Genomic DNA, 15,115 nt, shown 5'->3' on the forward strand with positions numbered 1-15,115 from the left:
ATAGTGATACCATGCCAGCTGTGTATGTTGGGACACGGTCAACAGGGCAAGACCTGTGCCCAAAAGACTTCCGCCGCTCCCACAAGCATTAGAGAGCACACAGGTGTGTGAAGGGCTGTAACAGTCCATGTTGCAAATCCAACACCTGCAACATAAACAAATGAAGATAATGAACAGGAAGTTGCAGAGCATGCATGAGAGTATGACAGTGGGTTTTGAAAATGTTGCCAGGCAAATAGCAGAGAACCAAAGACAATTGGACCACAAAATGAACAGCATAACAGTTGCCCTCAAGAAGATGTGTATTAACTCTCCGTTCACTGACTATTGTCAGGCATGCAGGGATTGACACAGTGTAACCAGGATGTGCACCCTAGGGTGGTCGATTGGGCGACTGGCACATGTTACAGCAATTCTGAGCAGTGTACTGATTCAGATGGGCCATTTTAGTGATGATGTAACAAGGGGTCTGCAGCAGATAACATCTGCTGTCAAGGCAATGCAGACTGATCGCAGTGCAGGGGTAGCAGGTAGAAAAAGGGCTGATAGCGAGGACAGATCTAGCATCAGCAGTGTCTCCTCCTCCGATGCCGAGTCTCTGAGACACAGCAGCAGTTGAGCACATGGTGCAACATGACAAGGAGGTAGTCAATATGGCTGTAGGGGCAGGAAACAGTGAGCTGTCTATGCAGTTTTGAATTTTATACCTGAGTTCACCCCTATCTGGTGAATTAACCAACAGAGTTGTATTTTCATTTCCAAATATGTGTTTAGTTTGACTACAGCCTACATACTTGACAATCTAGGGAGTTTGGTCTATATATATCTACAACGTCTTATGTTTCTTTCACATACAAAATGCATTATTATCAACAATGTACCTCCCAAAGTACTGTGTGGCAATGTGGTCCTTGCCTCTTCTCCCATCCACTGATCTGCTCCCATCTCTCGGCTGCTGTACTAGTGGCTTAGGCTCCTCACCCTCTGAATCTGACTCAGACACCTCAATGTGTATACCTCTTTTGCTGGCAATATTGTGGAGGATGGCACACATTACTACTATCTTGCAAGCTAATTCGGGTGCATATTGTAAAGCACCCACACTCCTGTGCAAGCACCCGAAACATGATTTCAGCTGGCCAAATGTCCGCTTGATGACACTTCTGGTACAATGATGTGCATTGTTATATTGGTGCTCTATTTGTGAGGTGGGAGAAAGATATAGTGTGAGGATCCTTGGATGTAGGGCATATGCACTGTCACCTACAACACAAACAAAGTTGTGAGGGTAGGACATATTAAATAGTTGACCACTCGAATATCTCTTAGTAACGTTCTATTCGGTACCTAATCAGTATCTATTATCAAATACTCCTCTTTAGAGCCATCTGTTAATTCTACTGTGTCCAAATATTTAGGAATCAGGGGTGCTTTCTAGATGGTGCAACACAATATCAGTTATTATACTGTGTGCATTTCATACCACCAGAATGTTGGGAAAGTGTAATTTTCTTGATTTTGAAAATGCATTCAAGATGGGATAGAGGACATATGGCCATGTGAATCATCTATACACCCTATGACATAGGGAAAATTTGCAATCCTGTAAAACTATAATTGGGCGCTATACATTTCCTGTACGTTCCTGGGTAGGTATATGTAGTGCCGGAGGCACTGTGTGATGAACTTTGACTACCATTGTTTTATTTGATTTTAGGTGATTTGATTTATTCTAGCTTGAGTGTACAACAGTATTATTTCTGCATGTGCACTCGGCCTTGTGTTTGTATTTCATGTCGTCTTAAAGCTGCAAAGTGGGAGTGTTATCACACAGTAGAACAGCCTTGCCAGGAACAGAACATGTGGGATGTGTGTTTGAAAGCATGAGAGAGGCAAAGGTGTGGAGTGTACTTCTCTGTCTCGGAGTGTGGTGTTATTTGCAGTGGTGCCCAAATGTGCATTATGGTGTCCATTGGGACATGAAGTGTGAGATGCTATAGGCAGTGGTGTACAGATGTGCATTGTGTTGTACATTGGAAAGGTTTATTACATTTTTACTATTGGCTTTGACATGTCCTCATGCCATCTTGAATTCTGACTCTGTCTAGCTTGAGCTTTGCACATCCAAACAGGCCCCCAGATCACTCATGTTGTTTAGGATCGTCACATACCACTTTGTTTTCTGTACTTTTGGAGATGTTTTCTAATGTCTCAAGCTTAACCAAGATAAGGGGCTGGAACACTTGTGGGAGATCGACCAACTCCAGTAAGTTTCCTTGGCGCAGAGGAGGTCCTCTCGGAAACTTCTAGTGCATTGAGATTATAAAATTAGGATCTGTTGACTTGGAAAGCGGGATTTTGGACCCTAATTAAGGACGGACATGTCTATTTCAGTGTAGCAGTTCCCTGCTTGCTGAGTCTCTTGACCCCGGCTGTGAATCCCTCAGTCTAGAGTGGACTAAGATGAAGTTATTGCAGCCGGTGATTATTGGCATTGTGATGTGTTAGTGTGTCTGTGTGCACACTCAAGTCTCCAGTGCATTTAACAGTGTTTTAACAGCATTTATTTCTTGCAGTGGACGTCCAGTATTATTACCATTATTATCTGCTTAAATTTTATTCCATGTATTTTATTCCTTCCATTTAACAGTTGTGTTTGCTTATTTGTAAGTGTGTTATTGCTTGCAAACACACACACACACATATATGTATATATATATATATATTCACTGAAAAAACCATAGGTTATAGACCATATATAGTTAGGAATTAGCATTCACAAAACCTTATTTTACTCACACAAAACCATTGAAATTCGCATATATAGTTAGTTGCACTAACTATATAACGCGCACCCGCAATCCACTGCTGATCATGTCACATATTACATCATTCATGACATGGTCAGTGACATCACTGATGACATCACTGATGACATCTCAAATGACATAACTGACAAATGACAACTATCATGCTGAAGAAGGGTGTGGGGAAAAAAAACAAAGAGGAGGACTAAGAGGAAAGAACAATCAGTTCAAAAATACAATTGCTTTAAAGCATGAAGTGCTTTTCCACACATTTACATTTAAATAACCCATATTAGAACATACAAAATATCTACAGAGGAGACGGTGTACATTGAATTTTAGACTCTTCATTGGTACCTACATGTTGGTACTTACATCACCCACACAACACAACAGCTCTATTCAGAGCTACCCTACCTCAAAGCACTCTAAAATAATATTTTACTATTTCCCTTGGTTTTCCCCTTGTTACGCTTTCCGGAACGCTACCCGGTGCGCGGACCGGGCGCTAACCGTGCGAATTTTTTTTTTACATATATGGGCCTCCTCAGCCACCCTCAGAAAACCTAGGGGGTCAGGATATGTCTCCCGTGCCCCCTTATAACCATTCCCAACATTGTTTATCCTCCAACTTGTGACTAAATTCGTCCGAAACACAAGATGGCGGACTCCCGTTACGCTACCGGTGAGCTACCGGGTTCGCGTACCGGGTAGCGCTTCCACCGCGAAAAATCGAAAAAAAATGTATTTTATTTTTTTGCCCCGCGGGGCCCTTTAATAGCCCCCACATCAATCCTAGGGGGTCAGGAGGGGTCTACCTTGCCCCCTTTCATTCATTTCCCACTTTGTTTATTTCCACCTCTTGTCTCTCGATCCTACCGGGAGACAAGATGGCGGCCGGTCCGGACTGTTTAGAATGTTGACAGTCACCGGAGAGCCAATCCGCCCTATGGAAAACTCAATGTTAAAAACACGTTTTGGGACCCCCCTTTTTTCTCGGCCCCCGCTTAACGAAACCCCCCCCCAAACTTCCAGGGGACGCTCAGAAACAAAATGTGCCATTTTCCTGAAAATTTCAGCCAATTCCGTCCATCAACGTCAAAGTTATTCAACATAGAATTTTCAGAAATCCCTATTCAAAAAAATCCTAACTATATATACCTACTGGCGACCGCCAGTAGGTAATATACATATATGTATATATATATATATATATATATATATATATATATATATATATATACACACAGTTGTATGGTGTTTCATTTAACATCTGGGAATGCCTTTCTGTTAGAGAGTGTGCACAAATAAAACCCCACGCTTTATTCCGAAAACATCTGTAATCCAAGATAACTTAAGTTGCGTATCTCCATATTTCTTCCAGTTTTCTCTTATAGTTGGGCACAAGCTACAAGACAAAATCAACAACCATCAATACAGGGCTGGGTACAAGTTAGGGATAACATTAGCCTCTGTGTCTTTAATAGAATCCAGATTTTCTGACCATCAAAGCTGGGGATAATCTAAATATTAGGCAAGACTGGAGGATAGCATTATTGCAAGTTTAAAGCTTTTCTTATAAATAAGAAACAGCATTCACAACAGGTTTTAAAAAAAAATTCTGAAAATTACATCATTAGACCAATCCGCACATCTCAAAATGTCTTGCAAAGCACCCCCAGCATAAATGCTTTTAAAGCAGAAGCACCCCTCACAAAATGTAACACAACCAAGCTTATATCCACACCTACATTCTTCATCATCTCCTTCACCCAAGGAGCAAGAGTAGGTGCTGATACAGCTTTATTTGGGTGTCTAAAAGATATTAGCAACTAATGTTCTGTAAGGGCCCGTAGATTTGAATTCCTCATTTCATACTCTTTTATACATCACACCACACATAATTTCTCATGTTCACCTAAATATGGATAGAAGATATTTTCAGAATCTGTCTTTGTCCTTTTGCTCAAATAAAAACAAACACCCTCTGGACTAAAAATTCCTCCACAAACACCCAAAGCTTTAACATCTGATACTCTTCCAAATTAAAATAAACATAACTAAATAGTTAACGTCTGAGTCAAAACCTTTAAATCTAAAACAGCATTGCTCCCTAAACCTTCCAGATAGTTAAACACTTTCAACACATCTTAAACAGATTTGTATCTTGAAACTGGAAGCTTTGAAACTCTTGCACTCCTCATTAAAGGTCTCACCAAAGCATTGTGTCCCATAGATATATAATTCACCAATGCATGACCTGCAACAATAGCAGATCCATGCACATTAATAGTCCTGTAACTCAAGCCTGACCCAAATAATTAACCACTTCAACTATACCCACCAAAAGGGATCAACATCTCTCTCCACACACCAACAAAGCCACTTCTGCCATGCCAATATATAGATCTTCTTGGTACCCAGAGCCCAGGACTCCCTATTGAGATTTGAAATTGCTTGCGAAATTCCAGGCACCTCCCAGATACACCTAAAATTCTCCAAGCTACTAGTTTCAAATGATGTGATTTCACCATCTCGTGCAAATCTCACATTGGTCCTAACAGAACCTCCTGAAACACTGGGAGTAGAATTAGAAAATCTACTGACATCTCCAGGAGTATTGGGTACCAAAACTGCGACTTTCAGAGAGATGTTACCAAGACAACCATCTCTCTTCATCTGCGCTCCATCAATGTTCCAAAAGTAATCATTGAGAATGGAGGGAACGCATAGGGTCTGAAGCCCCTCTAATCCTGCCTTAAAGCATCTATCTGTGCCGACTCTGGATCCGGACACCAGCTAAAGAATTTCTCCAACTGACTATTTAATCTGTTTGCAAACAGATCCACCACAGCCAAGAGCAGGAGACATTTTAAAAGAATACTTTTTAAAATTGTAATGTGATAATTCTGTGTTTTTAAAACTACTTTACCTCTTGCTCCCCTTCGTGATTCACCTCCCCGCGCAGCCGAGTCAGGCGCTGCTGCGGGTCGCAGGAGAATCGCCGTGACCCCCGGGCACCGCCCACTGACCCAGGCCACGCCCCCTTCTTTACTTAAGGCGCGCTTTCTGGCCAGCGCTTCGCATTAGACTGAGCTCTTGAGGCGGAAGCCGAGAGCAGGAGACATTTTAAAAGAATACTTTTTAAAATTGTAATGTGATAATTCTGTGTTTTTAAAACTACTTTACCTCTTGCTCCCCTTTGTGATTCACCTCCCCGCGCAGCCGAGTCAGGCGCTGCAGCGGGTCGCAGGAGAATCGCCGTGACCCCCGGGCACTGCCCACTGACCCAGGCCACACCCCCCTTCCCTGACATAAAAGAATGTGTTGCTCCCGGAAGCGCAGTGGACGGGCGCAGCGGGCGCGCCGGCGGTGCGCCGAAGGCGCGCCAAAGGCAAGCCCGTCTGCGCCCGTCCGCGACCATACGGGACCAGGGGCCACAACCCCTGGTTCCCACACAACCCAGGTCAGAACGTACAGCTCGGCAGCCATCCACAACATAGGAACTAGAGCCGCTGTATACTGCACACACATTTATTCACCAGCTGAACTCCCTTCTCGCTGCCCCGGATGTAAACATCCCTTTCATAACACTACATCGCCAGCCGCGACGCAGGAATATTATATGTATGTGCTAAACTGCCGGTCATTACCGAGGCAGAGCACACAAATTGCCCTGCTGCTAGAAGAGCGCAAGCCGGACGCCATCTTTTTGACAGAGACATGGCTTACATCATAATCAGAGCCAGACATAGTCTCAGCCTTACCCTCTGGTTTTCAAATCTATAGATTAGACCGGACAGAGGGGAGAGGAGGAGGCCTGGCTATCATACTAAAAGACCAGTATCGCTGTCGCACCACAACTGAAACTATTCCTGAGTGCGAGAGCTTAGCATTCAGCATAGATTTTACTGCGAACAGCTCCTTCTCCGGTACTCTGATTTATTGCCCCCCAGAGCCGGCTAAGTTGTTCCATAGATCTCTTCCAGACATCATAGCCAAATGAATCATGACCTCCGCTAATTACACGGTACTAGGAGATCTTAATTTCCATTTCAACTCCCCCACAGATCATACTGCCATGGAACTAACAGATGATCTAGCAGCCTTACAATTAACTCAGTTGGTCACAGCCCCTACTCATGAAAAGGGTAATCTACTTGACCCGATTTTTAGCAACTGCACCGAGCTGGTGGTGGGCCAACCCACTCGCCTTCCCTGGTCGGATCATTTTTTAGTCCCGCTTACCTGGCTCACCGGCAAAATCCCCTTGACCACCCCCCAAGTCATAATGAAGAGAAATTGGGCAAAACTACCTATGGAGTCTTGGATAACCAACTTAGATTCCACCCGCCCACCCCCCTGCACAGACCCCAACTTAGCAAACAAGAATTATGAGGGCTGGATCAGGGACTCACTAGATACAATTCTCCCTTTTCGGAGATCTATATCAAAGAGGCTGCACAAATCAGCACCCTGGTTCTCAGACACCTTAAGAGAACAAAAACGCCTCTGTAGGAAACGAGAGAGAGCGTGGCGACTAGATTTCCTACCTGAAAAAAAGTCCCATTATAGAGAGGCAATCAAGGCCTACAGAGATGGGGTTAGGGCGGCCCAGGCCACTTACTTCGCAGACAAAATCATGGAAGCCAAATCCAAGTCCAAGGAAATTTTCCATCTGGTAAAAAAATGCACTAAAGTGAACACAGCTCCTCCCTTGGCAAAAACACAAGAACAATGCAATGAGCTAGCGGATTTTTTTCATAATAAAGTTACCCAGATCTACTCTTCCTTCCCGATAGCAGCCACTAACTCAGGAGCATCCGACCAAACATCTTCGAGACACCCCACTCCCCCAGACCAGCCAAATTTGGAACATTTCCCCCCATTAGACCTTGACACCCTTCATCAATTGGCACGCCAAGTCAAATCTGGCTCTCCCCGTGACCCAGCACCACCGGAGATCTTGCTCCAGGCAAGCCAAGCCACCCTGCCCATGATTCTGGATCTATTAAACTCCTCCTGTACAGTGCCCACGGTATGGAAGAGAGCCAATGTTACGGGCACTGTTAAAAAAAACCAATCTTGACCCAGAAGATCACTCCAGCTACCGCCCTATCTCACTACTCCCCTGGGTAAGTAAGCTCCTGGAGAAGTATATAAACACCCAGTTAGTCCAATTTCTTGAAAACAACTTGCTATTGGACTCAACCCAGACAGGTTTCAGACCTAAGCATGGTACTGAAACCGCCTTGTTAGCGGTTACCGAAGAAGCACGCAGGATACTAGATCAAGGAGGATCAGTGGCAGTGATCCTCCTTGATCTAAGTGCAGCCTTTGATACGGTCAGCTATGCCACCTTGCTGAACCGTCTACGTAACATAGGAGTAACCGGCGATGCACTGAGGTGGCTTGACTCCTTCCTGACCAACAGATCTTTTCAGATCTTTGACGGGGAAATAGTGTCAGCCAGAAAATCACTGAGCTGTGGGGTGCCGCAGGGCTCTTCCTTAAGCCCTGCGCTGTTCAACATATATATGAAACCACTGGCTGGGGTCGTCGAACCATACGGTATTAAAATCTTATCGTATGCCGACGATACCCAGCTAATGGTTTCTCTGGCTCAAGAGGGTAACAGGCAAGCATCGGAAGGTCTGATGAAATGTCTAGAGGATGTCAAGGAGTGGATGACATTCTCCTCTCTAAAACTTAATGGAGATAAAACTGAGCTCATGCTCCTGGGCCCAGTATCACCAGTGCCGTTCATCTCCCTATGGCCTTCCTGTCTGGGCACCCCTCCTACCCCTAAGGAAAGTGTAAAAAGCCTAGGAGTATGGCTCGACAAAAGTCTCTCTTTCTCCACTCAGGCCACTAAGCTATCTGCCACATGTTTCGGCTTACTCAGAACATTGAGGAAAGTTCTACCTCTTCTGCCAATGGAAGCCAAACAAGTGGCAGTACAAGGCCTGATTCAGTCCCGGCTAGACTCGAACAACGCCCTATACGTGGGAGCCCCTGAGATGACCTTACGAAAGCTGCAGGTGGTACAGAACTGTGCAGCCCGTACCTTGCTACAGATCCCACGCACTCAGTCAGCCAGATCCGGATTAAAAAGCTTGCATTGGCTGCCAGTGAGACAGAGAGTGGCATTCAAGGCATTATGGATTGCCCACCGTGCCTTCTGGAAGACAAGCCCAGCAATCAATGACAACTTAGTCACCCACTACCACCCAAGTAGAAATCTTCGCTCTACGGAGGCCTTCTTGGCTGTGGTACCCAAAGTGAGGAGAGCTAGGACCGGAGGAAGGATGTTCTCTCTAAACGCCTCGAAGTTGTGGAACTCACTTCCTTTACAACTCCGGTCTAACTCGAACCTGCTCTCCTTCCGAAAACAACTGAAGACCCTTCTGTTTGCAAGGTCTACCGAGTTCTAACCTCTCTGCACTGCCCAGCTCCGTCTACATGCTCAGCGCTTGGACGCCCATTGGGCAGCAATCGCGCTATACAAATCAATATTCAATTCAATTCAATTCAATTCAATTCACCTGACAAGGCCTTAAAATTTCCATCAATCTTGTGAAAACTGTTCTGTGCAGTCTCCAATGGCTGGAATCCCTGTAGTTCCTGGACTACCAATCCACATCTACATTCTTAAACCCTGGATTGTGTTCTTCCTGTACTAAGACATTCTGGTTCAAATAGTGATCTCAAAAACATCTTTGCCAGATTGTTCGAACACTGACCCCCCAACTTGTTCACATATCTCACTGCTGAAACGTCCATACTTGTGTGAACTGAACACTGGGCCTTGTACCTTGTGGAACTCCTTATTGCAAAGTAACATGCAAGAACTCTAGACAATTTATATGGAGCCTTCTTTCCTCTTCTGTCCAAATACCTCCTGTTGAAATTGCACCAAAACTAGTCAAACTCAGTCAACTAGTCAAACTCGCATCGGACTCTATAACCAACTCTGGATTCTTTGCAAAAATGGCTTTCCCATTCGAAGCTTCAATATTTCTTAGCCACCACTGTAGTTCTCCCATCGCTTCCCCTGTAAGCACAATTTGCTCGTAAAATTGCAAACATCTGCCCTTCAAATTCTGAAGTGCATGAAAATTCAATGGTGCAGGAAAAATAGCCTGAATTGTAGAAGATAGCAAGCGTACCAGTCTCGCTTTCATTCTCAAATAAATCTTTTTCAACATCAACACCTTCTAGGTCTCTCTTCCTATTTTCTTTAACTTCTCCATGGGCATCTTCAATTATTCTTGTTCTGTATCCACTAAAATCCCTGAACTGAGCTTCCTGGCTGGGTATAAAACAAGATTTCTGTCTATTCAGCACAAACCCAAGATTCTGCAACAGCAAAATTGGCAACCTCATGTGATCCTCTACTCTGACCCTGTACTCATCCATCAAAAAAGTATCATCCAAATATATAATTAGACAAACTCATTCCTACAAGTATGCTGCCACTGGACGAAGCATGTTCGTAAAGCACCAAGGGGCAGAAAACAGACCAATGGAGAGACAATCGAACTTCAACAACTTCTTTGCCTATCTGAACTGAGGAAATCTCTGACAGGGGTTCCCAAATCGGAAGTGTCAAATAAGCATACTTTAAATCTAGTTAGGTCATCCAATCCCCGCCTCCAACACATCTCTCAGAATATGCATTCCTTCCATCTTGAAGTGATGTACACCCCAATTGTTCAGATGTCTTAAATTTATGGCTGGCCTCATGCGCTTGTCCTTCTTTTCCACAAGGAAAATATTGCCCATAAAACCTGGCACAACATTTCCCACTTCCACAATCGTACCTTATCTTTCTAATTCTAAATTCTCCCTGTTCACCAGATCTGATAGATTTACATGCATGTCTGGAAGCCAATACTGCACCGGTTCCTCCACAAAATCTATGGGACAACGTAACACCATCTGCAGAACCCATGGATCTTGAGTTATTTGAGTCTAATTGTGAAAAAATTGAACTTATATGCAGCCCAACTTTAACTGTCCTCCTTGATCTTTGTCTCTGGGGAAGAAATTTCCTGGTTGATAGGAGGACTGATACCGGTAAAGCCTGAATCCTCTTGTAAAAGAAGATCTAGTGATGCCTTGCCCGTGGCCGGGAAACTTACATATTTTTTGCCCAGCCCCACCAAAATCTCGAAAGTCAAAGACCTTCTCAATCCCACTCAGACACTTTTATAAGAAACTAAGGGATAGATGTAGGTAATCACAATTTACCGATTCTTAAATACCGAATTTTACTGATTCGGTATTTAAGAATCGGTAAATGTGATGTAGGTAATAAATCTGTAAAATTTACAGATTCAGTAATATTTCTCCTATGGGCCTAGAGGCCCATAGGAGTGAATGGGAAGCCATTCACAGAATCGGTAATAGCGGGAGCATATTCAAGGGTGGCAGGGTGTCACATTGACACCCTGTTGCACCACTGAATTGTGCATGTGTGCACATGTGGCGCACATACTTGCGCCATCATTGTGGACAGAATGTACCACCAATCGGAAGCCTTCAGGTTCCAGCTCTACTTTGTGCCAATGATTCACTGTTGGTAGCACCTATGCTGAGGAATTTCTCACAAATAGCATTGTATGATGGGCATAGATAAGGATATTAACTATACCGAATTCCATTTTGTGTCATGCGGCCCAAAGACCAAGAGCTTGAGAACTATTTATATTAACTCTAATACACTGTCAGTAGTGACTAACTTCCCATATTTGGTGGTTTGCTTTGACTTATCGGAACTTAGAATTTCTAATCTAGCCACCAGACTGCCTACATTTACCAACTCATCAGTTGGTGATCTTTTTAATTTAATTCCTATGTTATAGGGTAAGCTGATAAAAGTCTTATTTAGAAATGTATAAAACACAGTTGCAACCTTTGGAGCAGGGGTTTGGGTCTATGTTTATGCAGATTTTGTACAAATAGAAGAATATTATTTTTCTGCAGATTCCTATCTGAGCCACCTGGCAATCAGAATTTATTTTGTTAATGGAACCTAGGTTATCTTATATCAAGGATATCATCAAGCTTTCCCCTTTTATGCTTTGGTTATCTATATGGAACAATTCCAAAGCAATTTTTAACAGGCAGGTGATCATGGAGTGCCTCAGATATTTCAGGGGATGAATATTTAATGGCTCTCCTGATAAATCATACTTTTTTCAGTTGGGTAGGCCATTTCTTTATTCTAAAATTATGAGTGTGGGTAAACCAGATACATCATTGCTGAAGCAAGCCTTTTTGGTAGTTAGAAGTTTTACAAGACATGCTGGGGAAATTGTTAAGCCACACAAACAGGCAGAATATTTTACAGACTACTTTTGACATTGACCCATATTTACTGTCTATCCATAGTGAAAAGAAGAGAGTTTCTCGTGACAGAAGGTAAGTGTATTTATTTCATAAGTACAGTCGTAGAACCCAGGTGTAAATCACATCAAGGATACCAATCTCTTTAACCGTCCATCCCCGACTTCTTGCACCCGAACATTTCTCAACTGAGCATTTACTGACTACCAAGGTTCCATCTTCAACAAAACACATCTTCCCCCTTCAAAAATGAAAAATAAAGACACAATTTGAAACATTAACATAACAAACATAACCCACTGAGGCAAAAGTAGATAAACACTTATGTGTCAATAAAATGTCCAATACACACCTCTCATTTGGTGAAACAACCCCAGCCATATAATCCCTATGCCAAACCGGCTTGATCCGCTTGCTACTCACTCTGGTCACAGGTGGTTCTCTTAACCCCTCATCTTCCAATGTCTCCCCCAAGTGAGTTTGCACCAGATCAACCTTACTTTCAGGAATGACTAAGATCCTGTCTTTGTTCAACACCTTGCCATCACTGGTGTGAACAGTGTTTGAGACACTTTGAACACTAACCTGGGAGCAGAAAATCAGGATTCACCTTTGGGAACATGTCCTGGCTTCTTGATTCTGTCCCAGGCTCCCACACACAAATTGCTGGAATCACGGTTCATGCTGACACTACCATATTTGCCTTGTACTTTCTTTTGCTCGTTCACCACACCAGCTAAACTTGTCTCATCAATATGATCCTGATCGATCCACTCATGCTTCATTTTAGAGATGGGAACTCTACCCCTTAGTAGAGCAAAATGAGAAACCCAGCAGAGCAGTTTGGGGTTGTCCTGTATGACCACATCACATCACATCACCCACAGCTGATTTCCAATTCAATTTGTTGATCCTCGCTAGCTGGAAATGGTCCTTCAAGGTACGGTTGAAGCGTTTGACTAGACCATTGCTCCTAGGATCATATAGGGATGTTTTTATGTGCTTTATTCCATGTGTTTCCAGGAACACCTGCATTTCACTGGACAACAATTGTATACTATTGTCCATCAAAATTTCCGCAGGCTAAACTTCCCTCACAAAAACGTCATCAGGGAGGGCCACCTGCGATTCATTACTCAAGATACAAGGTCCACAATCACGCACATGGCTTTCCACAGTTATGCCAACCCCAGGTCACAAGAAATCTGACAGTACACTGCATTTCATTGCTCTTATACTGCTGTAACCTTCATGGGCCGATTCCAAATTTTCAGCCACAAACTCACTGGAACTACTAACTGACCAAGCCTCTGTACGAGTCCTCCTTCTCATGTCAATTCACTAGCTGCCTGCCTCTACGGCATGACATTTTCACCCAGAGTCTTCAGATTTGGCCACCCTTGAGCAACCCAGAACATGAACATACGCAGAATGGAATCCCTGCCCAACTCTGCTCTCCACTCACTCTCTTCCAATGTTCAATGGAATACACTGTTGATAGAATTGGCAAAACAAACTCCTCAATCATCATCATCACTAGCTTGCTCAACACCCTCACTTGAATCATCCAATGACATTCTGGACAGAAAGTCAGCAATTATGTTCATCTTACTAGTTACCAGGAACATATTCATTTTCATGCTTAAATTTTAGCAAACAATACTCCCATTTAGAGATCCTTGATGAGGCTTTGTCGCCTCTTTTAGTGCTGAACAACTCTATTAACAGTTTGTGCTGTGTTCTCTACTGGAAAGGAACCCTCCACACATATGTGTGGAAATGCTGAGTCCCCCACCACAACACAAAGGCTTAATTTTTGATAGTTGAATACATATGTCCTGCTCTTCTAAGTGCTCAGGAAGCAAAAGCTACCACGTCCTCTCTCCCTTCACTTCTCTTCTGCATGATCCCCACAAGACTAAAAAAATTGATTTCATCAGTGATTATGATGCTTCTATCTCTATATCGACAATTTCAAAGGGCCAGCTGATACAGTGTAAGATCACACCTTGCTGAATGCCACCTGGCACTCATTACTTTTAAAACACAACTCCTTTCTTCAACAAATCCCTGAGGGGACTAGTTTAGTTGGCAAAATGGTGTACAAACTTTGAGTAGTATTCAGCTAAACCCAGGAAAGATCTCAACTGTTTTTTGTTGCCTGGAACAGGAGCTTCCTCTATGGCCCTTAGCAACTTCATTTTGGGACTAATGCCTCCTTTGGATTTATAATGACCTAAGTAGTCTACCCTGGTTGTTCAAATTTACACTTGTCCTCCCGCAAGTTTACTCCCCTCTACTGGATAATTCTTAGTACCCTGCCCAAACACCTAGTGTGCTATTCTAGCTCCTGACCTACAAATTATCGCTAAATCCTACTTGTGATTGCATTCAAAACATGTGGCAGATAACTCCGCACAATCCTTTGCTGAAGCCACCTGATTGTGACTCCCAAATCTGAAACACACAAACACATCATTTTTGTTCCGCTTGCCATCCGACAGAACTGTACTTCTTTCCCTCTCACACCACCAGAGTAGACTTCTCTCCATATTATTTTATTTACCCTGCACAACATTAACCATCTTAGTAGTGCGGGAATCCCTTGGCCTGCAAAATATTTAAAATGTGCATCTGAATTTTTAACAGTCCAGGCAATGATGATAGTAATTTCTAAACTAGGATCATCCATAAACAACAATCTCTCCTGGATCTTCTTGTTATGAGTCTTCTCTATTTGTTGATCGTGAATGATTTAGTTTTGGAACTCTCTATAATTGCAAGTGATAACTAATTGACAAAGCCCTGATACAAAGTCATCCACAAATTCGTCCTTATACTGAGCTCTTTGTAAAACCTTGTGTCTTTCTAGTGCAATACTCTTTAGACAGCGAGCATCTTTTGTCTGGAGTTTTTATCACAGAAGCATAGTCATCCACTACATTAACTGCACCCAC

Source organism: Lissotriton vulgaris, chromosome 3_2, assembly GCF_964263255.1.
Source record: "Lissotriton vulgaris chromosome 3_2, aLisVul1.2, whole genome shotgun sequence".
Lineage (NCBI taxonomy): Eukaryota > Metazoa > Chordata > Amphibia > Caudata > Salamandridae > Lissotriton > Lissotriton vulgaris.